Here is a 24,466-nt window from a genome sequence, read left to right as displayed (position 1 = left end):
TTGTATAGAACCCCAGTTGGTCTTACAAGAAAAACACTCTTCTTTTGAGAAACAGGCACTCTTGCACTCTACTGTGTTTCCTATAGGGCCAGTACAGTGAGCTACCTCAGAAAAAAAGAACTGGGCTTCCTACACAAACGGGGCATATCTAGTTCAACTCAGTATTGGAAACTAAGTAAAACAAGAGCTTCTCTTCAGTCCAGTACTCTGTACTCGCTGGAAACAGACGGGAGTGCTATTTGCACTGTTTATGGCCAGAAGAGCACAATAGTGGTGTTCTTACCCTGAATTAACACTAAATGCTAGAACGTGAAACTGAATGTGATTCAACTCCGTTTAGGAAGTTGTATTGAACTCCAGTTGGCCTTAGAAGAAAAACACTCTGATTTTGAGAAACAGGCACTCGCCCTCTATTGTGTTTCCTATAGGGCCTGTACAGTGAGCTAGGAAGGAACAAAAGAACTGTGCTTCCTACACAAACGGGGCATATCTAGTTCAACTCAGTATTGGAAACTAAGTAAAACAGGAGCTTCTCTTCAGTCCAATACACTGCAATCGCTGGGAACAGACGCGAGTGCTATTTACACTGTTTATGGCCAGAATAGCACAATAGTGGTGTTCTTACCCTGAATTAACACTAAATGCTAGAACGTGAAACTGAATGTGATTCAACTCCTTTTAGGAAGTTGTATTGAATCCCAGTTGGCCTTACAAGAAAAACACTCTGATTTTGAGAAACAGGCACTCTTGCACTCTACTGTGTTTCCTATAGGGCCAGTACAGTGAGCTAGCTCAGAAAAAAAGAACTGTGCTTCCTACACAAACGGGGCATATCTAGTTCAACTCAGTATTGGAAACTAAGTAAAACAGGAGCTTCTCTTCAGTCCAATACACTGTACTCGCTGGGAACAGACGCGAGTGCTATTTGCACTGTTTATGGCCAGAATAGCACAATAGTGGTGTTCTTACACTGAATTAACACTAAATGCTAGAACGTGAAACTGAATGTGATTCAACTCCGTTTAGGAAGTTGTATTGAACCCCAGTTGGCCTTACAAGAAAAACACTCTGCTTTTGAGAAACAGGCACTCTTGCACTCTACTGTGTTTCCTATAGGGCCAGTACAGTGACTACCTCAGAACAAAAGAGCTGCGCTTCCTACACAAACGGGGCATATCTAGTTCAACTCAGTATTGGAAACTAAGTAAAACAGGAGCTTCTCTTCAGTCCAATACACTGCACTCGCTGGGAACAGACGCGAGTGCTATTTGCACTGTTTATGGCCAGAATAGCACAATAGTGGTGTTCTTACCCTGAATTAACACTAAATGCTAGAACGTGAAACTGAATGTGATTCAACTCCGTTTAGGAAGTTGCATTAAACCCCAGTTGGCCTTACAAGAAAAACACTCTGCTTTTGAGAAACAGGCACTCTTGCACTCTACTGTGTTTCCTATAGGGCCCTTACAGTGAGCTAGCTCAGAACAAAAGAACTGTGCTTCCTACACAAACGGGGCATATCTATTTCAACTCAGTATTGGACACTAAGTAAAACAGGAGCTTCTCTTCAGTCCAGTACACTGTACTCGCTGGGAACAGACGCGAGTGCTATTTGCACTGTTTATGGCCAGAATAGCACAATAGTGGTGTTCTTACCCTGAATTAACACTAAATGCTAGAACGTGAAACTGAATGTGATTCAACTCCGTTTAGGAAGTTGTATTGAACCCCAGTTGGCCTTACAAGAAAAACACTCTGCTTTTGAGAAACTGGCACTCTTGTACCACACTGTGTTTCCTATAGGGCCTGTACAGTGAGCTAGCTCAGAACAAAAGAACTGTGCTTCCTACACAAACGGGGCATATCTAGTTCAACTCAGTATTGGACACTAAGTAAAACAGGAGCTTCTCTTCAGTCCAGTACACTGTACTCGCTGGGAACAGACGCGAGTGCTATTTGCACTGTTTATGGCCAGAATAGCACAATAGTGGTGTTCTTACCCTGAATTAACACTTAATGCTAGAACGTGAAACTGAATGTGATTCAACTCCATTTAGGAAGTTGTATTGAACCCCAGTTGGCCTTACCAGAAAAACACTCTGCTTTTGAGTAACAGGCACTCTTGCACTCTACTGTGTTTCCTATAGGGCCAGTACAGTGAGCTAGCTCAGAACAAAAGAACTGTGCTTCCTACACAAACGGGGCATATCTAGTTCAACTCAGTATTGGAAACTAAGTAAAACAGGAGCTTCTCATCAGTCCAGTACTCTGTACTCTCTGGAAACAGCCGGGAGTGCTATTTGCACTGTTTATGGCCAGAATAGTACAATAGTGGTGTTCTTACCCTGAATTAACACTAAATGCTAGAACGTGAAACTGAATGTGATTCAACTCCGTTTAGGAAGTTATATTGAACCCCAGTTGGCCTTACCAGAAAAACACTCTGCTTTTGAGAAACAGGCACTCTTGCACTCTACTGTGTTTCCTATAGGGCCAGTACAGTGAGCCAGCTCAGAACAAAAGAACTGTGCTTCCTACACAAACGGGGCATATCTAGTTCAACTCAGTATTGGAAACTAAGTAAAACAGGAGCTTCTCTTCAGTCCAGTACTCTGTACTCGCTGGAAACAGACGGGAGTGCTATTTGCACTGTTTATGGCCAGAATAGCACAATAGTGGTGTTCCTACCCTGAATTAACACTAATTGCTAGAACGTGAAACTGAATGTGATTTATCTCCGTTTAGGAAGTTGTATAGAACCCCAGTTGGTCTTACAAGAAAAACACTCTTCTTTTGAGAAACAGGCACTCTTGCACTCTACTGTGTTTCCTATAGGGCCAGTACAGTGAGCTACCTCAGAAAAAAAGAACTGGGCTTCCTACACAAACGGGGCATATCTAGTTCAACTCAGTATTGGAAACTAAGTAAAACAAGAGCTTCTCTTCAGTCCAGTACTCTGTACTCGCTGGAAACAGACGGGAGTGCTATTTGCACTGTTTATGGCCAGAAGAGCACAATAGTGGTGTTCTTACCCTGAATTAACACTAAATGCTAGAACGTGAAACTGAATGTGATTCAACTCCGTTTAGGAAGTTGTATTGAACTCCAGTTGGCCTTAGAAGAAAAACACTCTGATTTTGAGAAACAGGCACTCGCCCTCTATTGTGTTTCCTATAGGGCCTGTACAGTGAGCTAGGAAGGAACAAAAGAACTGTGCTGCCTACACAAACGGGGCATATCTAGTTCAACTCAGTATTGGAAACTAAGTAAAACAGGAGCTTCTCTTCAGTCCAATACACTGCAATCGCTGGGAACAGACGCGAGTGCTATTTACACTGTTTATGGCCAGAATAGCACAATAGTGGTGTTCTTACCCTGAATTAACACTAAATGCTAGAACGTGAAACTGAATGTGATTCAACTCCTTTTAGGAAGTTGTATTGAATCCCAGTTGGCCTTACAAGAAAAACACTCTGATTTTGAGAAACAGGCACTCTTGCACTCTACTGTGTTTCCTATAGGGCCAGTACAGTGAGCTAGCTCAGAAAAAAAGAACTGTGCTTCCTACACAAACGGGGCATATCTAGTTCAACTCAGTATTGGAAACTAAGTAAAACAGGAGCTTCTCTTCAGTCCAATACACTGTACTCGCTGGGAACAGACGCGAGTGCTATTTGCACTGTTTATGGCCAGAATAGCACAATAGTGGTGTTCTTACACTGAATTAACACTAAATGCTAGAACGTGAAACTGAATGTGATTCAACTCCGTTTAGGAAGTTGTATTGAACCCCAGTTGGCCTTACAAGAAAAACACTCTGCTTTTGAGAAACAGGCACTCTTGCACTCTACTGTGTTTCCTATAGGGCCAGTACAGTGACTACCTCAGAACAAAAGAGCTGCGCTTCCTACACAAACGGGGCATATCTAGTTCAACTCAGTATTGGAAACTAAGTAAAACAGGAGCTTCTCTTCAGTCCAATACACTGCACTCGCTGGGAACAGACGCGAGTGCTATTTGCACTGTTTATGGCCAGAATAGCACAATAGTGGTGTTCTTACCCTGAATTAACACTAAATGCTAGAACGTGAAACTGAATGTGATTCAACTCCGTTTAGGAAGTTGCATTAAACCCCAGTTGGCCTTACAAGAAAAACACTCTGCTTTTGAGAAACAGGCACTCTTGCACTCTACTGTGTTTCCTATAGGGCCCTTACAGTGAGCTAGCTCAGAACAAAAGAACTGTGCTTCCTACACAAACGGGGCATATCTATTTCAACTCAGTATTGGACACTAAGTAAAACAGGAGCTTCTCTTCAGTCCAGTACACTGTACTCGCTGGGAACAGACGCGAGTGCTATTTGCACTGTTTATGGCCAGAATAGCACAATAGTGGTGTTCTTACCCTGAATTAACACTAAATGCTAGAACGTGAAACTGAATGTGATTCAACTCCGTTTAGGAAGTTGTATTGAACCCCAGTTGGCCTTACAAGAAAAACACTCTGCTTTTGAGAAACTGGCACTCTTGTACCACACTGTGTTTCCTATAGGGCCTGTACAGTGAGCTAGCTCAGAACAAAAGAACTGTGCTTCCTACACAAACGGGGCATATCTAGTTCAACTCAGTATTGGAAACTAAGTAAAACAGGAGCTTCTCTTCAGTCCAGTACACTGTACTCGCTGGGAACAGACGCGAGTGCTATTTGCACTGTTTATGGCCAGAATAGCACAATAGTGGTGTTCTTACCCTGAATTAACACTAAATGCTAGAACGTGAAACTGAATGTGATTCAACTCCGTTTAGGAAGTTGTATTTAACCCCAGTTGGCCTTACAAGAAAAACACTCTGCTTTTGAGAAACAGGCACTCTTGCACTCTACTGTGTTTCCTATAGGGCCAGTACAGTGAGCTAGCTCAGAACAAAAGAACTGTGCTTCCTACACAAACGGGGCATATCTAGTTCAACTCAGTATTGGAAACTAAGTAAAACAGGAGCTTCTCTTCAGTCCAGTACACTGTCCTCGCTGGGAACAGACGCGAGTGCTATTTGCACTGTTTATGGCCAGAATAGCACAATAGTGGTGTTCTTACCCTGAAGTAACAATAAATGCTAGAACGTGAAACTGAATGTGATTCAACTCCGTTTAGGAAGTTGTATTGAACCTCAGTTGGCCTTACAAGAAAAACACTCTGCTTTTGAGAAACAGGCACTCTTGCACTCTACTGTGTTTCCTATAGGGCCAGTACAGTGACTACCTCAGAACAAAAGAGCTGCGCTTCCTACACAAACGGGGCATATCTAGTTCAACTCAGTATTGGAAACTAAGTAAAACAGGAGCTTCTCTTCAGTCCAATACACTGCACTCGCTGGGAACAGACGCGAGTGCTATTTGCACTGTTTATGGCTAGAATAGCACAATAGTGGTGTTCTTACCCTGAATTAACACTAAATGCTAGAACGTGAAACTGAATGTGATTCAACTCCGTTTAGGAAGTTGTATTGAACCCCAGTTGGCCTTACAAGAAAAACACTCTGCTTTTGAGAAACAGGCACTCTTGCACTCTACTGTGTTTCCTATAGGGCCAGTACAGTGAGCTAGATCAGAACAAAAGAACTGTGCTTCCTACACAAACGGGGCATATCTAGTTCAACTCAGTATTGGAAACTAAGTAAAACAGGAGCTTCTCTTCAGTCCAGTACACTGCATTTGCTGGGAACAGACGCGAGTGCTATTTGCACTGTTTATGGCCAGAATAGCACAATAGTGGTGTTCTTACCCTGAAGTAACAATAAATGCTAGAACGTGAAACTGAATGTGATTCAACTCCGTTTAGGAAGTTGTATTGAACCCCAGTTGGCCTTACAAGAAAAACACTCTGCTTTTGAGAAACAGGCATTCTTGCACTCTACTGTGTTTCGTATAGGGCCTGTACAGTGAGCTAGCTCAGAACAAAAGAACTATGCTTCCTACACAAACGGGGCATACCTAGTTCAACTCAGTATTGGAAACTAAGTAAAACAGGAGCTTCTCTTCAGTCCAATACACTGTACTCGCTGGAAACAGACGCGAGTGCTATTTGCACTGTTTATGGCCAGAATAGCACAATAGTGGTGTTCTTACCCTGAATTAACACTAAATGCTAGAACGTGAAACTGAATGTGATTCAACTCCGTTTAGGAAGTTGTATTGAATCCCAGTTGGCCTTACAAGAAAAACACTCTGCTTTTGAGAAACAGGCACTCTTGCACACCACTGTGTTTCGTATAGGGCCTGTACAGTGAGCTAGTTCAGAACAAAAGAACTATGCTTCCTACACAAACGGGGCATATCTAGTTCAACTCAGTATTGGAAACTAAGTAAAACAGGAGCTTCTCTTCAGTCCAATACACTGTACTCGCTGGGAACAGACACGAGTGCTATTTACACTGTTTATGGCCAGAATAGAACAATAGTGGTGTTCTTACCCTGAATTAACACTAAATGCTAGAACGTGAAACTGAATGTGATTCAACTCCTTTTAGGAAGTTGTATTGAATCCCAGTTGGCCTTACAAGAAAAACACTCTGATTTTGAGAAACAGGCACTCTTGCACTCTACTGTGTTTCCTATAGGGCCAGTACAGTGAGCTAGCTCAGAAAAAAAGAACTGTGCTTCCTACACAAACGGGGCATATCTAGTTCAACTCAGTATTGGAAACTAAGTAAAACAGGAGCTTCTCTTCAGTCCAGTACACTGCATTAGCTGGGAACAGACGCCAGTGCTATTTGCACTGTTTATGGCCAGAATAGCACAATAGTGGTGTTCTTACCCTGAATTAACACTAAATGCTAGAACGTGAAACTGAATGTGATTCAACTCCGTTTAGGAAGTTGTATTGAATCCCAGTTGGCCTTACAAGAAAAACACTCTGCTTTTGAGAAACAGGCACTCTTGCACACCACTGTGTTTCGTATAGGGCCTGTACAGTGAGCTAACTCAGAACAAAAGAACTGTGCTTCCTACACAAACGGGGCATATCTAGTTCAACTCAGTATTGGAAACTAAGTAAAACAGGAGCTTCTCTTCAGTCCAATACACTGTACTCGCTGAGAACAGACGCGAGTGCTATTTACACTGTTTATGGCCAGAATAGCACAATAGTGGTGTTCTTACCCTGAATTAACACTAAATGCTAGAACGTGAAACTGAATGTGATTCAACTCCTTTTAGGAAGTTGTATTGAATCCCAGTTGGCCTTACAAGAAAAACACTCTGATTTTGAGAAACAGGCACTCTTGCACTCTACTGTGTTTCCTATAGGGCCAGTACAGTGAGCTAGCTCAGAACAAAAGAACTGTGCTTCCTACACAAACGGGGCATATCTAGTTCAACTCAGTATTGGAAACTAAGTAAAACAGGAGCTTCTCTTCAGTCCAATACACTGTACTCGCTGGGAACAGAGGCGAGTGCTATTTGCACTGTTTATGGCCAGAATAGCACAATAGTGGTGTTCTTACCCTGAATTAACACTAAATGCTAGAACGTGAAACTGAATGTGATTCAACTCCGTTTAGGAAGTTGTATTGAACCCCAGTTGGCCTTACAAGAAAAACACTCTGCTTTTGAGAAACAGGCACTCTTGCACTCTACTGTGTTTCCTATAGGGCCAGTACAGTGACTACCTCAGAACAAAAGAGCTGCGCTTCCTACACAAACGGGGCATATCTAGTTCAACTCAGTATTGGAAACTAAGTAAAACAGGAGCTTCTCTTCAGTCTAATACACTGCACTCCCTGGGAACAGACGCGAGTGCTATTTGCACTGTTTATGGCCAGAATAGCACAATAGTGGTGTTCTTACCCTGAATTAACACTAAATGCTAGAACGTGAAACTGAATGTGATTCAACTTCGTTTAGGAAGTTGTATTGAACCTCAGTTGGCCTTACAAGAAAAACACTCTGCTTTTGAGAAACAGGCACTCTTGCACTCTACTGTGTTTCCTATAGGGCCAGTACAGTGACTACCTCAGAACAAAAGAGCTGCGCTTCCTACACAAACGGGGCATATCTAGTTCAACTCAGTATTGGAAACTAAGTAAAACAGGAGCTTCTCTTCAGTCCAATACACTGCACTCGCTGGGAACAGACGCGAGTGCTATTTGCACTGTTTATGGCCAGAATAGCACAAAAGTGGTGTTCTTACCCTGAATTAAAACTAAATGCTAGAACATGAAACTTTATGTGATTCAACTCCGTTTAGGAAGTTGCATTGAACCCCAGTTGGCCTTACAAGAAAAACACTCTGCTTTTGAGAAACAGGCACTCTTGCACTCTACTGTGTTTCCTATAGGGCCAGTACAGTGAGCTAGCTCAGAAAAAAAGAACTGTGCTTCCTACACAAACGGGGCATATCTAGTTCAACTCAGTATTGGAAACTAAGTAAAACAGGAGCTTCTCTTCAGTCCAGTACACTGCATTAGCTGGGAACAGACGCCAGTGCTATTTGCACTGTTTATGGCCAGAATAGCACAATAGTGGTGTTCTTACCCTGAATTAACACTAAATGCTAGAACGTGAAACTGAATGTGATTCAACTCCGTTTAGGAAGTTGTATTGAATCCCAGTTGGCCTTACAAGAAAAACACTCTGCTTTTGAGAAACAGGCACTCTTGCACACCACTGTGTTTCGTATAGGGCCTGTACAGTGAGCTAACTCAGAACAAAAGAACTGTGCTTCCTACACAAACGGGGCATATCTAGTTCAACTCAGTATTGGAAACTAAGTAAAACAGGAGCTTCTCTTCAGTCCAATACACTGTACTCGCTGGGAACAGACGCGAGTGCTATTTACACTGTTTATGGCCAGAATAGCACAATAGTGGTGTTCTTACCCTGAATTAACACTAAATGCTAGAACGTGAAACTGAATGTGATTCAACTCCTTTTAGGAAGTTGTATTGAATCCCAGTTGGCCTTACAAGAAAAACACTCTGATTTTGAGAAACAGGCACTCTTGCACTCTACTGTGTTTCCTATAGGGCCAGTACAGTGAGCTAGCTCAGAACAAAAGAACTGTGCTTCCTACACAAACGGGGCATATCTAGTTCAACTCAGTATTGGAAACTAAGTAAAACAGGAGCTTCTCTTCAGTCCAATACACTGTACTCGCTGGGAACAGAGGCGAGTGCTATTTGCACTGTTTATGGCCAGAATAGCACAATAGTGGTGTTCTTACCCTGAATTAACACTAAATGCTAGAACGTGAAACTGAATGTGATTCAACTCCGTTTAGGAAGTTGTATTGAACCCCAGTTGGCCTTACAAGAAAAACACTCTGCTTTTGAGAAACAGGCACTCTTGCACTCTACTGTGTTTCCTATAGGGCCAGTACAGTGACTACCTCAGAACAAAAGAGCTGCGCTTCCTACACAAACGGGGCATATCTAGTTCAACTCAGTATTGGAAACTAAGTAAAACAGGAGCTTCTCTTCAGTCCAATACACTGCACTCCCTGGGAACAGACGCGAGTGCTATTTGCACTGTTTATGGCCAGAATAGCACAATAGTGGTGTTCTTACCCTGAATTAACACTAAATGCTAGAACGTGAAACTGAATGTGATTCAACTTCGTTTAGGAAGTTGTATTGAACCTCAGTTGGCCTTACAAGAAAAACACTCTGCTTTTGAGAAACAGGCACTCTTGCACTCTACTGTGTTTCCTATAGGGCCAGTACAGTGACTACCTCAGAACAAAAGAGCTGCGCTTCCTACACAAACGGGGCATATCTAGTTCAACTCAGTATTGGAAACTAAGTAAAACAGGAGCTTCTCTTCAGTCCAATACACTGCACTCGCTGGGAACAGACGCGAGTGCTATTTGCACTGTTTATGGCCAGAATAGCACAAAAGTGGTGTTCTTACCCTGAATTAAAACTAAATGCTAGAACATGAAACTTTATGTGATTCAACTCCGTTTAGGAAGTTGCATTGAACCCCAGTTGGCCTTACAAGAAAAACACTCTGCTTTTGAGAAACAGGCACTCTTGCACTCTACTGTGTTTCCTATAGGGCCAGTACAGTGAGCTAGATCAGAACAAAAGAACTGTGCTTCCTACACAAACGGGGCATATCTAGTTCAACTCAGTATTGGAAACTAAGTAAAACAGGAGCTTCTCTTCAGTCCAGTACACTGCATTTGCTGGGAACAGACGCGAGTGCTATTTGCACTGTTTATGGCCAGAATAGCACAATAGTGGTGTTCTTACCCTGAAGTAACAATAAATGCTAGAACGTGAAACTGAATGTGATTCAACTCCGTTTAGGAAGTTGTATTGAACCCCAGTTGGCCTTACAAGAAAAACACTCTGCTTTTGAGAAACAGGCATTCTTGCACTCTACTGTGTTTCGTATAGGGCCTGTACAGTGAGCTAGCTCAGAACAAAAGAACTATGCTTCCTACACAAACGGGGCATATCTAGTTCAACTCAGTATTGGAAACTAAGTAAAACAGGAGCTTCTCTTCAGTCCAATACACTGTACTCGCTGGAAACAGACGCGAGTGCTATTTGCACTGTTTATGGCCAGAATAGCACAATAGTTGTGTTCTTACCCTGAATTAACACTAAATGCTAGAACGTGAAACTGAATGTGATTCAACTCCGTTTAGGAAGTTGTATTGAATCCCAGTTAACCTTACAAGAAAAACACTCTGCTTTTGAGAAACAGGCACTCTTGCACACCACTGTGTTTCGTATAGGGCCTGTACAGTGAGCTAGATCAGAACAAAAGAACTGTGCTTCCTACACAAACGGGGCATATCTAGTTCAACTAAGAATTGGAAACTAAGTAAAACAGGAGCTTCTCTTCAGTCCAATACACTGCACTCGCTGGGAACAGACGCGAGTGCTATTTGCACTGTTTATGGCCAGAATAGCACAATAGTGGCATTCTTACCCTGAATTAACACTAAATGCTACAACGTGAAACTGAATGTGATTCAACTCCATTTAGGAAGTTGTATTGAACCTCATTTGGCCTTACAAGAAAAACACTCTGCTTTTGAGAAACAGGCACTCTTGCCCTCTACTGTGTTTTTTATAGGGCCAGTACAGTGAGCCAGCTCAGAACAAAAGAACTGTGCTATCTACACAAACTGGGCATATCTAGTTCATCTCAGTTTGGAAACTAAGTAAAACAGGAGCTTCTCTTCAGTCCAATACACTGTACTCGCTGGGAACAGAGGCGAGGGCTATTTGCACTGTTTATGGCCAGAATAGCACAATAGTGGTGTTCTTACCCTGAATTAACACTAAATGCTAGAACGTGAAACTGAATGTGATTCATCTCCGTTTAGGAAGTTGTATTGAACCCCAGTTGGCCTTACAAGAAAAACACTCTGCTTTTGAGAAACAGGCACTCTTGCACTCTACTGTGTTTCCTATAGGGCCAGTACAGTGAGCTAGCTCAGAACAAAAGAACTGTGCTTCCTACACAAACGGGGCATATCTAGTTCAACTCAGTATTGGAAACTAAGTAAAACAGGAGCTTCTCTTCAGTCCAATACACTGCACTCATAGGGAACAGACACGAGTGTTATTTGCACTGTTTATGTCCATAATAGCACAATAGTGGTGTTCTTACCCTGAATTAACACTAAATGCTAGAACGTGAAACTGAATGTGATTCAACTCCGTTTAGGAAGTTGTATTGAACCCCAGTTGGCCTTACAAGAGAAACACTCTGCTTTTGAGTAACAGGCACCATTGCACTCTACTGTGTTTCCTATAGGGCCAGTACAGTGAGCTAGCTCAGAACAAAAGAACTGTGCTTCCTACACAAACGGGGCATATCTAGTTAAACTCAGTATTGGAAACTAAGTAAAACAGGAGCTTCTCTTCAGTCCAATACACTGCCCTCGCAGGGAACAGACGCGAGTGCTATTTGCACTGTTTATAGCCAGAATAGCACAATAGTGGTGTTCTTACCCTGAATTAACACTAAATGCTAGAACGTGAAACTGAATGTGATTCAACTCAGTTTAGGAAGGTGTATTGAACCCCAGTTGGCCTTACAAGAAAAACACTCTGCTTTTGAGAAACAGGCACACTTGCACTGTACTGTGTTTCCTATAGGGCCAGTACAGTGAGCTAGCTCAGAACAAAAGAACTGTGCTTCCTACACAAATGGGGCATATCTAGTTCAAATCAGAATTGTAAACTAATTAAAACAAGAACTTCTCTTCAGTCCAATAAACTGCACTCGCTGGGAACAGAGGCGAGTGCTATTTGCACTGTTTATGGCCAGAATAGCACAATAGTGGTGTTCTTACCCTGAATTAACACTAAATGCTAGAACGTGAAACTGAATGTGATTCAACTCCGTTTAGGAAGTTGTATTGAACCCAAGTTGGCCTTACAAGAAAAACACTCTGCTTTTGAGAAGCAGGCACTCTTGCACAGTACTGTGTTTCCTATAGGGCCAGTACAGTGAGCTAGCTCAGAACAAAAGAACTGTGCTTCCTACTCAAAAGGGGCATATCTAGTTCAATTCAGTATTGGAAACTAAGTAAAACAGGAGCTTCTCTTCAGTCCGGTACACTGCATTTGCTGGGAACAGACGCGAGTGCTATTTGCACTGTTTATGGCCAGAATACCACAATAGTGGTGTTCTTACGCTGATTTAACACTGAATTCTAGAACGTGAAACTGAATGTGATTAAACTCCGTTTAGGAAGTTGTATTGAACCCCAGTTGGTCTTACAAGAAAAACACTCTGCTTTTGAGAAACAGGCATTCTTGCCCTCTACTGTGTTTCCTATAGGGCCAGTACAGTGAGCTAGCTCAGAACAAAAGAACTGTGCTTCCTACACAAACGGGGCATATCTAGTTCAACTCAGTATTACAAACTACGTACAACAGGAGCTTCCCTTCAGTCCAATACACTGCACTCGCTGGGAACAGACGCGAGTGCTATTTGCACTGTTTATGGCCAGAATAGCACAATAGTGGTGTTCTTACCCTGAATTAACACTAAATGCTAGAACGTGAAACTGAATGTGATTCATCTCCGTTTAGGAAGTTGTATTGAATCCCAGTTGGTCTTACAAGAAAAACACTCTGCTTTTGAGAAACAGGCACTCTTGCACTCTTCTGTGTTTCCTATAGGGCCAGTACAGTGAGTTAGCTCAGAACAAAAGAACTGTGCTTCCTACACAAACGAGGCATATCTAGTTCAACTCAGTATTGGAAACTAAGTAAAACAGGAGCTTCTCTTCAGTCCAATACACTGCATTTGCTGGGAACAGACGCGAGTGCTATTTGCACTGTTTATGGCCAGAATAGCACAATAGTGGTGTTCTTATCCTGAATTAACACTGAATGCTAGAACGTGAAACTGAATGTGATTCAACTCCGTTTAGGAAGTTGTATTGAACCCCAGTTGGCCTTACAAGAAAAACACTCTGCTTTTGAGTAACAGGCACTCTTGCACTCTACTGTGTTTCCTATAAGGCCAGTACAGTGAGCTAGCTCAGAACAAAAGAACTGTGCTTCCTACACAAACGGGGCATCTAGTTCAACTCAGTATTGGAAACTAAGTAAAACAGGAGCTTCTCTTCAGTCCAGTACACTGTCCTCGCTGGGAACAGACGCGAGTGCTATTTTCACTTTTCATGGCCAGAATAGCACAATAGTGGTGTTCTTACCCTGAATTAACACTAAATGCTAGAACGTGAAACTGAATGTGATTCAACTCCATTTAGAAAGTTGTATTGAACCTCATTTGGCCTTACAAGAAAAACACTCTGCTTTTGAGAAACAGGCACTCTTGCCCTCTACTGTGTTTCCTTTATGGCCAGTACAGTGAGCTAGCTCAGAACAAAAGAACTGTGCTTCCTACACAAACGGGGCATATCTAGTTCAACTCAGTATTGGAAACTAAGTAAAACAGGAGCTTCTCTTCAGTCCAATACACTGTACTCGCTGGGAACAGACGCGAGTGCTATTTGCACTGTTTATGGCCAGAATAGCACAATAGTTGTGTTCTTACCCTGAACTAACACTAAATGCTAGAACGTGAAACTTAATGTGATTCAACTCCGTTTAGGAAGTTGTATTGAACCCCAGTTGGCCTTACAAGAAAAACACTCTGCTTTTGAGAAACAGGCACTCTTGCACAGTACTGTGTTTCCTATAGGGCCAGTACAGTGAGCTAGCTCAGAACAAAAGAACTGTGCTTCCTACTCAAAAGGGGCATATCTAGTTCAACTCAGTATTGGAAACTAAGTAAAACAGGAGCTTCATTTCAGTCCGGTACACTGCATTTGCTGGGAACAGACGCGAGTGCTATTTGCACTGTTTATGGCCAGAATACCACAATAGTGGTGTTCTTACGCTGAATTAACACTAAATTCTAGAACGTGAAACTGAATGTGATTCAACTCCGTTTAGGAAGTTGTATTGAACCCCAGTTGGTCTTACAAGAAAAACACTCTGCTTTTGAGAAACACTCATTCTTGCCCTCTACTGTGTTTCCTATAGGGCCAGTACAGTGAGCTAGCTCAGAACAAAAGAACTGTGCTTCCTACACAAACGGGGCATATCTAGTTCAACTCAGTATTACAAACTACGTAAAACAGGAGCTTCCCTTCAGTCCAATACACTCTACTCGCTGGGAACAGACGCGAGTGCTATTTGCACTGTTTATGGCCAGAATACCACAATAGTGGTGTTCTTACGCTGATTTAACACTAAATTCTAGAACGTGAAACTGAATGTGATTCAACTCCGTTTAGGAAGTTGTATTGAACCCCAGTTGGTCTTACAAGAAAAACACTCTGCTTTTGAGAAACAGGCATTCTTGCCCTCTACTGTGTTTCCTATAGGGCCAGTACAGTGAGCTAGCTCAGAACAAAAGAACTGTGCTTCCTACACAAACGGGGCATATCTAGTTCAACTCAGTATTACAAACTACGTAAAACAGGAGCTTCTCTTCAGTCCAGTACACTGTCCTCGCTGGGAACAGACGCGAGTGCTATTTGCTCTGTTTATGGCCAGAATAGCACAATAGTGGTGTTCTTACCCTGAATTAACACTAAATGCTAGAACGTGAAACTGAATGTGATTCAACTCCGTTTAGGAAGTTGTATTGAACCCAAGTTGGCCTTACAAGAAAAACACTCTGCTTTTGAGAAACAGGCACTCTTGCACAGTACTGTGTTTCCTAAAGGGCCAGTACAGTGAGCTAGCTCAGAACAAAAAACTGTGCTTCCTACACAAACGGGGCATATATAGTTGAACTCAGTATTGGACACTAAGCAAACAGGAGCTTCTCTTCAGTCCAATACACTGTACTCGCTGGGAACAGACGCGAGTGCTATTTGCACTGTTTATGGCCAGAATAGCACAATAGTGGTGTTCTTACAATGAATTAACACTAAATGCTAGAATGTGAAACTGAATGTGATTCAACTCCGTTTAGGAAGTTGTATTGAACCCCAGTTGGCCTTACAAGAAAAACACTCTGCTTTTGAGAAACAGGCACTCTTGCACTCTAGTGTGTTTCCTATAGGGCCAGTACAGTGAGCTAGCTCAGAACAAAAGAACTGTGCTTCCTACACAAACGGGGCATATCTAGTTCAACTCAGTATTGGAAACTACGTAAAACAGGAGCTTCTCTTCAGTCCAGTACTCTGTACTCGCTGGGAACAGACGCGAGTGCTATTTGCACGGTTTATGGATACAATAGCACAATAGTGGTGTTCTTACACTGAATTAACACTAAATGCTAGAACGTGAAACTGAATGTGATTCAACTCCGTTTAGGAAGTTGTATTGAACCCCAGTTGGCCTTACAAGAAAAACACTCTGCTTTTGAGAAACAGGCACTCTTGCCCTCTACTGTGTTTCCAATAGGGCCTGTACAGTGAGCTAGCTCAGAACAAAAGAACTGTGCTTCCTACACAAACGGGGCATATCTAGTTCAACTCAGTTTGGAAACTAAGTAAAACAGGAGCTTCTCTTCAGTCCAGTACTCTGTACTCGCTAGGAACAGACGCGAGTGCTATTTGCACTGTTTATGGCCACAATAGCACAATAGTCGTGTTCTTACCCTGAATTAACACTAAATGCTAGAACGTGAAACTGAATGTGATTCAACTCCATTTAGAAAGTTGTATTGAACCCCAGTTGGCCTTACAAGAAAAACTATCTGCTTTTGAGAAACAGGGACCCTTGCACTCTACTGTGTTTCCTATAGGGCCAGTACAGTGAGCTAGCTCAGAACAAAAGAACTGTGCTTCCTACACAAACGGGGCATATCTAGTTCAACTCAGTATTGGAAACTAAGTTAAACAGGAGCTTCTCTTCAGTCCAATACATTGCACTCGCTGGGAATAGACGCGAGTGCTATTTGCACTGTTTATGGCCAGAATAGCACAATAGTGGTGTTCTTACCCTGAATTAACACTAAATGCTAGAATGTGAAACTGAATGTGATTCAACTCCGTTTAGGAAGTTGTATTGAACCTCACTTGGCCTTACAAGAAAAACACTCTGCTTTTGAGAAACAGGCACTCTTGCCCTCTACTGTGTTTCCTATAGGGCCAGTACAGTGAGCTAGCTCAGAACAAAAGAAGTGTGCTTCCTACACTAACGGGGCATATCTAGTTCAACTCAGTATTGGAAATTAAGTAAAACAGGAGCTTCTCTTCAGTCCAGTTCTCTGTACTCGCTGGGAACAGACGCGAGTGCTATTTGCACTGTTTATGGCCACATAGCACAATAGTCGTGTTCTTAATCTGAATTAACACTAAATGCTAGAACGTGAAACTGAATGTGATTCAACTCCGTTTAGGAAGTTGTATTGAACCCCAGTTGGCCTTTCAAGAAAAACACTCTGCTTTTGAGAAACAGGCACTCTTGCACTCTACTGTGTTTCCTATAGGGCCAGTACAGTGAGCTAGCTCAGAACAAAAGAACTGTGCTTCCTACAGAAACGGGGCATATCTAGTTCAACTAAGAATTGGAAACTAAGTAAAACAGGAGCTTCTCTTCAGTCCAATACACTGCACTCGCTGGGAACAGACGCGAGTGCTATTTGCACTGTTTATGGCCAGAATAGCACAATAGTGGCATTCTTACCCTGAATTAACACTAAATGCTACAACGTGAAACTGAATGTGATTCAACTCCATTTAGGAAGTTGTATTGAACCTCATTTGGCCTTACAAGAAAAACACTCTGCTTTTGAGAAACAGGCACTCTTGCCCTCTACTGTGTTTTTTATAGGGCCAGTACAGTGAGCTAGCTCAGAACAAAAGAACTGTGCTATCTACACAAACTGGGCATATCTAGTTCAACTCAGTTTGGAAACTAAGTAAAACAGGAGCTTCTCTTCAGTCCAATACACTGTACTCGCTGGGAACAGACGCGAGGGCTATTTGCACTGTTTATGGCCAGAATAGCACAATAGTGGTGTTCTTACCCTGAATTAACACTAAATGCTAGAACGTGAAACTGAATGTGATTCATCTCCGTTTAGGAAGTTGTATTGAACCCCAGTTGGCCTTACAAGAAAAACACTCTGCTTTTGAGAAACAGGCACTCTTGCACTCTACTGTGTTTCCTATAGGGCCAGTACAGTGAGCTAGCTCAGAACAAAAGAACTGTGCTTCCTACACAAACGGGGCATATCTAGTTCAACTCAGTATTGGAAACTAAGTAAAACAGGAGCTTCTCTTCAGTCCAATACACTGCACTCGTAGGGAACAGACACGAGTGTTATTTGCACTGTTTATGGCCAGAATAGCACAATAGTGGTGTTCTTACCCTGAATTAACACTAAATGCTAGAACGTGAAACTGAATGTGATTCAACTCCGTTTACGAAGTTGTATTGAACCCCAGTTGGCCTTACAAGAGAAACACTCTGCTTTTGAGTAACAGGCACCATTGCACTCTACTGTGTTTCCTATAGGGCCAGTACAGTGAGCTAGCTCAGAACAAAAGAACTGTGCTTCCTACACAAACGGGGCATATCTAGTTAAACTCAGTATTGGAAACTAAGTAAAACAGGAGCTTCTCTTCAGTCCAATACACTGCCCTCGCAGGGAACAGACGCGAGTGCTATTTGCACTGTTTATGGCCAGAATAGCACAATAGTGGTGTTCTTACCCTGAATTAACACTAAATGCTAGAACGTGAAACTGAATGTGATTCAACTCAGTTTAGGAAGGTGTATTGAATCCCAGTTGGCCTTACAAGAAAAACACTCTGCTTTTGAGAAACAGGCACACTTGCACTGTACTGTTTTTCCTATAGGGCCAGTACAGTGAGCTAGCTCAGAACAAAAGAACTGTGCTTCCTACACAAATGGGGCATATCTAGTTCAAATCAGAATTGTAAACTAATTAAAACAGGAAATTCTCTTCAGTCCAATACACTGCACTCGCTGGGAACAGAGGCGAGTGCTATTTGCAATGTTTATGGCCAGAATAGCACAATAGTGGTATTCTTACCCTGAATTAACACTAAATGCTAGAACGTGAAATTGAATGTGATTCAACTCTGTTTAGGAAGTTGAATTGATCCCAGTTGGCCTTACAAGAAAAACACTCTGCTTTTGAGAAACAGGCACTCTTGCACTCTACTGTGTTTCCTATAGGTCCAGTACAGTGACTACCTCAGAACAAAAGAACTGTGCTTCCTACACAAACGGGGCATATCTAGTTCAATTCAGTATTGGAAACTAAGTAAAACAGGAGCTTCTCTTCAGTCCGGTACACTGCATTTGCTGGGAACAGACGCGAGTGCTATTTGCACTGTTTATGGCCAGAATAGCACAATAGTGGTGTTCTTATCCTGAATTAACAATAAATGCTAGAACGTGAAACTGAATGTGATTCAACTCCATTTAGGAAGTTGTATTGAATCCCAGTTGGTCTTACAAGAAAAACACTCTGCTTTTGAGAAACAGGCACTCTTGCACTCTTCTGTGTTTCCTATAGGGCCAGTACAGTGAGCTAGCTCAGAACAAACGAACTGTGCTTCCTACACAAACGAGGCATATCTAGTTCAACTCAGTATTGGAAACTAAGTAAAACAGGAGCTTCTCTTCAGTCCAATACACTGCATTTGCTGGGAACAGACGCGAGTGCTATTTGCACTGTTTATGGCCAGAATAGCACAATAGTGGTGTTCTTATCCTGAATTAACACTAAATGCTAGAACGTGAAACTGAATGTGATTCAACTCCGTTTAGGAAGTTGTATTGAACCCCAGTTGGCCTTACAAGAAAAACACTCTGCTTTTGAGTAACAGGCACTCTTGCACTCTACTGTGTTTCCTATAAGGCCAGTACAGTGAGCTAGCTCAGAACAAAAGAACTGTGCTTCCTACACAAACGGGGCATATCTAGTTCAACTCAGTATTGGAAACTAAGTAAAACAGGAGCTTCTCTTCAGTCCAGTACACTGTCCTCGCTGGGAACAGACGCGAGTGCTATTTTCACTTTTCATGGCCAGAATAGCACAATAGTGGTGTTCTTACCCTGAAGTAACACTAAATGCTAGAACGTGAAACTAAATGTGATTCAACTCCATTTAGAAAGTTGTACTGAACCTCATTTGGCCTTACAAGAAAAACACTCTGCTTTTGAGAAACAGGCACTCTTGCCCTCTACTGTGTTTCCTTTATGGCCAGTACAGTGAGCTAGCTCAGAACAAAAGAACTGTGCTTCCTACACAAACGGGGCATATCTAGTTCAACTCAGTATTGGAAACTAAGTAAAACAGGAGCTTCTCTTCAGTCCAATACACTGTACTCGCTGGGAACAGACGCGAGTGCTATTTGCACTGTTTATGGCCAGAATAGCACAATAGTTGTGTTCTTACCCTGAACTAACACTAAATGCTAGAACGTGAAACTGAATGTGATTCAACTCCGTTTAGGAAGTTGTATTGAACCCCAGTTGGCCTTACAAGAAAAACACTCTGCTTTTGAGAAACAGGCACTCTAGCACTCTACTGTGTTTCCTATAGGGCCAGTACAGTGAGCTAGCTCAGAACAAAAGAACTGTGCTTCCTACACAAACGGAGCATATCTAGTTCAACTCAGTATTGGAAACTAAGTAAAACAGGAGCTTCTCTTCAGTCCAATACACTCTACTCGCTGGGAACAGACGCGAGTGCTATTTGCACTGTTTATGGCCAGAATACCACAATAGTGGTGTTCTTACGCTGATTTAACACTAAATTCTAGAACGTGAAACTGAATGTGATTCAACTCCGTTTAGGAAGTTGTATTGAACCCCAGTTGGTCTTACAAGAAAAACACTCTGCTTTTGAGAAACAGGCATTCTTGCCCTCTACTGTGTTTCCTATAGGGCCAGTACAGTGAGCTAGCTCAGAACAAAAGAACTGTGCTTCCTACACAAACGGGGCATATCTAGTTCAACTCAGTATTGGAAACTAAGTAAAACAGGAGCTTCTCTTCAGTCCGGTACACTGCATTCGCTGGGAACAGACGCGAGTGCTATTTGCACTGTTTATGGCCAGAATACCACAATAGTGGTGTTCTTACGCTGATTTAACACTGAATTCTAGAACGTGAAACTGAATGTGATTCAACTCCGTTTAGGAAGTTGTATTGAACCCCAGTTGGTCTTACAAGAAAAACACTCTGCTTTTGAGAAACAGGCATTCTTGCCCTCTACTGTGTTTCCTATAGGGCCAGTACAGTGAGCTAGCTCAGAACAAAAGAACTGTGCTTCCTACACAAACGGGGCATATCTAGTTCAACTCAGTATTACAAACTACGTAAAACAGGAGCTTCCCTTCAGTCCAATACACTGCACTCGCTGGGAACAGACGCGAGTGCTATTTGCACTGTTTATGGCCAGAATAGCACAATAGTGGTGTTCTTACCCTGAATTAACACTAAATGCTAGAACGTGAAACTGAATGTGATTCATCTCCGTTTAGGAAGTTGTATTGAACCCCAGTTGGCCTTACAAGAAAAACACTCTGCTTTTGAGAAACAGGCACTCTTGCACTCTACTGTGTTTCCTATAGGGCCAGTACAGTGAGCTAGCTCAGAACAAAAGAACTGTGCTTCCTACACAAACGGGGCATATCTAGTTCAACTCAGTATTGGAAACTAAGTAAAACAGGAGCTTCTCTTCAGTCCAATACACTGCACTCGTAGGGAACAGACACGAGTGTTATTTGCACTGTTTATGTCCATAATAGCACAATAGTGGTGTTCTTACCCTGAATTAACACTAAAGCTAGAACGTGAAACTGAATGTGATTCAACTCCGTTTACGAAGTTGTATTGAACCCCAGTTGGCCTTACAAGAGAAACACTCTGCTTTTGAGTAACAGGCACCATTGCACTCTACTGTGTTTCCTATAGGGCCAGTACAGTGAGCTAGCTCAGAACAAAAGAACTGTGCTTCCTACACAAACGGGGCATATCTAGTTCAACTCAGTTTGGAAACTAAGTAAAACAGGAGCTTCTCTTCAGTCCAGTACTCTGTACTCGCTAGGAACAGACGCGAGTGCTATTTGCACTGTTTATGGCCACAATAGCACAATAGTCGTGTTCTTACCCTGAATTAACACTAAATGCTAGAACGTGAAACTGAATGTGATTCAACTCCATTTAGAAAGTTGTATTGAACCCCAGTTGGCCTTACAAGAAAAACTATCTGCTTTTGAGAAACAGGGACCCTTGCACTCTACTGTGTTTCCTATAGGGCCAGTACAGTGAGCTAGCTCAGAACAAAAGAACTGTGCTTCCTACACAAACGGGGCATATCTAGTTCAACTCAGTATTGGAAACTAAGTTAAACAGGAGCTTCTCTTCAGTCCAATACATTGCACTCGCTGGGAACAGACGCGAGTGCTATTTGCACTGTTTATGGCCAGAATAGCACAATAGTGGTGTTCTTACCCTGAATTAACACTAAATGCTAGAATGTGAAACTGAATGTGATTCAACTCCGTTTAGGAAGTTGTATTGAACCTCACTTGGCCTTACAAGAAAAACACTCTGCTTTTGAGAAACAGGCACTCTTGCCCTCTACTGTGTTTCCTATAGGGCCAGTACAGTGAGCTAGCTCAGAACAAAAGAAGTGTGCTTCCTACACTAACGGGGCATATCTAGTTCAACTCAGTATTGGAAACTAAGTAAAACAGGAGCTTCTCTTCAGTCCAGTACTCTGTACTCGCTGGGAACAGACGCGAGTGCTATTTGCACTGTTTATGGCCACATAGCACAATAGTCGTGTTCTTAATCTGAATTAACACTAAATGCTAGAACGTGAAACTGAATGTGATTCAACTCCGTTTAGGAAGTTGTATTGAACCCCAGTTGGCCTTTCAAGAAAAACACTCTGCTTTTGAGAAACAGGCACTCTTGCACTCTACTGTGTTTCCTATAGGGCCAGTACAGTGAGCTAGCTCAGAACAAAAGAACTGTGCTTCCTACAGAAACGGGGCATATCTAGTTCAACTAAGAATTGGAAACTAAGTAAAACAGGAGCTTCTCTTCAGTCCAATACACTGCACTCGCTGGGAACAGACGCGAGTGCTATTTGCACTGTTTATGGCCAGAATAGCACAATAGTGGCATTCTTACCCTGAATTAACACTAAATGCTACAACGTGAAACTGAATGTGATTCAACTCCATTTAGGAAGTTGTATTGAACCTCATTTGGCCTTACAAGAAAAACACTCTGCTTTTGAGAAACAGGCACTCTTGCCCTCTACTGTGTTTTTTATAGGGCCAGTACAGTGAGCTAGCTCAGAACAAAAGAACTGTGCTATCTACACAAACTGGGCATATCTAGTTCAACTCAGTTTGGAAACTAAGTAAAACAGGAGCTTCTCTTCAGTCCAATACACTGTACTCGCTGGGAACAGACGCGAGGGCTATTTGCACTGTTTATGGCCAGAATAGCACAATAGTGGTGTTCTTACCCTGAATTAACACTAAATGCTAGAACGTGAAACTGAATGTGATTCATCTCCGTTTAGGAAGTTGTATTGAACCCCAGTTGGCCTTACAAGAAAAACACTCTGCTTTTGAGAAACAGGCACTCTTGCACTCTACTGTGTTTCCTATAGGGCCAGTACAGTGAGCTAGCTCAGAACAAAAGAACTGTGCTTCCTACACAAACGGGGCATATCTAGTTCAACTCAGTATTGGAAACTAAGTAAAACAGGAGCTTCTCTTCAGTCCAATACACTGCACTCGTAGGGAACAGACACGAGTGTTATTTGCACTGTTTATGTCCATAATAGCACAATAGTGGTGTTCTTACCCTGAATTAACACTAAATGCTAGAACGTGAAACTGAATGTGATTCAACTCCGTTTACGAAGTTGTATTGAACCCCAGTTGGCCTTACAAGAGAAACACTCTGCTTTTGAGTAACAGGCACCATTGCACTCTACTGTGTTTCCTATAGGGCCAGTACAGTGAGCTAGCTCAGAACAAAAGAACTGTGCTTCCTACACAAACGGGGCATATCTAGTTAAACTCAGTATTGGAAACTAAGTAAAACAGGAGCTTCTCTTCAGTCCAATACACTGCCCTCGCAGGGAACAGACGCGAGTGCTATTTGCACTGTTTATGGCCAGAATAGCACAATAGTGGTGTTCTTACCCTGAATTAACACTAAATGCTAGAACGTGAAACTGAATGTGATTCAACTCAGTTTAGGAAGGTGTATTGAATCCCAGTTGGCCTTACAAGAAAAACACTCTGCTTTTGAGAAACAGGCACACTTGCACTGTACTGTGTTTCCTATAGGGCCAGTACAGTGAGCTAGCTCAGAACAAAAGAACTGTGCTTCCTACACAAATGGGGCATATCTAGTTCAAATCAGAATTGTAAACTAATTAAAACAGGAAATTCTCTTCAGTCCAATACACTGCACTCGCTGGGAACAGAGGCGAGTGCTATTTGCACTGTTTATGGCCAGAATAGCACAATAGTGGTATTCTTACCCTGAATTAACACTAAATGCTAGAACGTGAAATTGAATGTGATTCAACTCTGTTTAGGAAGTTGAATTGATCCCAGTTGGCCTTACAAGAAAAACACTCTGCTTTTGAGAAACAGGCACTCTTGCACTCTACTGTGTTTCCTATAGGTCCAGTAGAGTGACTACCTCAGAACAAAAGAACTGTGCTTCCTACACAAACGGGGCATATCTAGTTCAATTCAGTATTGGAAACTAAGTAAAACAGGAGCTTCTCTTCAGTCCGGTACACTGCATTTGCTGGGAACAGACGCGAGTGCTATTTGCACTGTTTATGGCCAGAATAGCACAATAGTGGTGTTCTTATCCTGAATTAACAATAAATGCTAGAACGTGAAACTGAATGTGATTCAACTCCATTTAGGAAGTTGTATTGAATCCCAGTTGGTCTTACAAGAAAAACACTCTGCTTTTGAGAAACAGGCACTCTTGCACTC

The sequence above is a fragment of the Peromyscus maniculatus genome, chromosome 5 (genome assembly GCF_049852395.1).
Source record: "Peromyscus maniculatus bairdii isolate BWxNUB_F1_BW_parent chromosome 5, HU_Pman_BW_mat_3.1, whole genome shotgun sequence".
In the NCBI taxonomy this organism is placed as follows: Eukaryota; Metazoa; Chordata; class Mammalia; order Rodentia; family Cricetidae; genus Peromyscus; species Peromyscus maniculatus.
Note: the sequence above shows the minus strand (reverse complement) of the source record.